The following is a 1355-nucleotide window of genomic DNA, read 5'->3' on the forward strand; positions in this document are numbered from 1 at the left end:
GTGTGTCTGTGGTGGTTAGGGAAAGGGAAAGGAGTTTGTAAGCCGCTCTGAGACACCTTTGGGTAGTGAAGGGCCATGGGGTATAAATCCAGTCTTTGCTCTTAACATAAGAACATAAGAGAAGCCCATGTTGGATCAGGCCAATGGCCCATCTAGTCCAACACTCTGTGTTACACAGTGGCCAAAAGCACCAGGGGCCATCAGGAGGTCCAGCAGTGGGGCCAGGACACTAGAAGCCCCCCCCCCACCGTTGCCCCCCCCCAAGCACCAAGAATACGGAGCATCCCTTGACCCAGAGTCCCTATCTATACCTTGTGGCTAATAGCCACTGATGGACCTCTGCTCCAGATGTTTATCCAGTTCCCTTTATGATGTTCTTTATGGAGTTCTTCTTTACGCAGACTCTAATCTGGGAGTTCTTCTTTATGGAGTATTTATTTTATTTACTTATTTTTCAAGTTTCTACCCCGCCCTCCCTGCCGAAGCCGGCTCAGGGCGGCTTACATAAAAACAGATAAGTTACATTAAAACAGTTACAATTAAAACAATTCTGAAACCACAATAAAGTGCTCGTAGTCCTTGCTGTTTGTATGACGGTCGCAGCTTTTATTCAAAGCTCTCAGCTCCCAGTGTTCAATTTGATTGTCCTTGCAGCATGGCGTTGCCAAGTCGATCTTCTGCCGGAGCGGGGGGCTCCCGGCCGGCGTCTGGTGTGTGTGCGCGTGCACCGCATGCACGTCTCCCAGAAGTGACGTGACGACGGCAGGCGCGCTGGGGGTGGGGGCATGGCCATACGAGGGAAAACCATAGAGTTTTCCCTTGGATTGGCATGGCCCCACCCCCAGCGTGCACGTCGGGGTGGAGTTCTCCGGGGGGACTTGGGAAGCCTATTGCAGCTCTTGGTGGTTTTTTAGGCTGTTGGTGGCGATTTCCGGAATCCGTGGCCCTCTCCCGTTCGACCATCTGATGTTCTTCATTGGTGGTGGCAGCGGCTCCCAGAAGCCTGGTGGAAGAGCTCCGTTTTACAGGCCCCCTATGGGCCCCGGAGAGCTTTACGATCTGCCAGTCAGCATCTCCTGGTGGTCCCCACAGACCCGGCCCTTGTGGCGCCCCCCCTCACCTTGTGTCTGTCCTCCCCCCCCCCGATCCGTTTTACAGGCCCCCTATGGGCCCCGGAGAGCTTTACGATCTGCCAGTCAGCATCTCCTGGTGGTCCCCACAGACCCGGCCCTTGTGGCGCCCCCCCTAGCCGGGTGCTAAGCTGGGCGCATCGGGTGGGTGGGAGAGGGGGCTGCAAGGCTCTTCGGAGGGTGGCCTTTCTGCTTTTTCTTCCCCCCCGCCCACTTCCCCCATCT

General features: G+C 55.9%; 1 protein-coding gene across 1 annotated transcript in view; it reads left to right on the forward strand.

The window, feature by feature from the left end:
* The window catches only part of PKD2L1 (polycystic kidney disease 2-like 1), a 27311-nt gene that overhangs the window by 17788 nt on the left and 8168 nt on the right, over window positions 1–1355 (forward strand). The window lies entirely within an intron of this gene.

The sequence above is a fragment of the Gekko japonicus genome, unplaced genomic scaffold (assembly GCF_001447785.1).
Source record: "Gekko japonicus isolate JY-2015 unplaced genomic scaffold, Gekko_japonicus_V1.1 scaffold2471, whole genome shotgun sequence".
NCBI classification, from domain to species: domain Eukaryota; kingdom Metazoa; phylum Chordata; class Lepidosauria; order Squamata; family Gekkonidae; genus Gekko; species Gekko japonicus.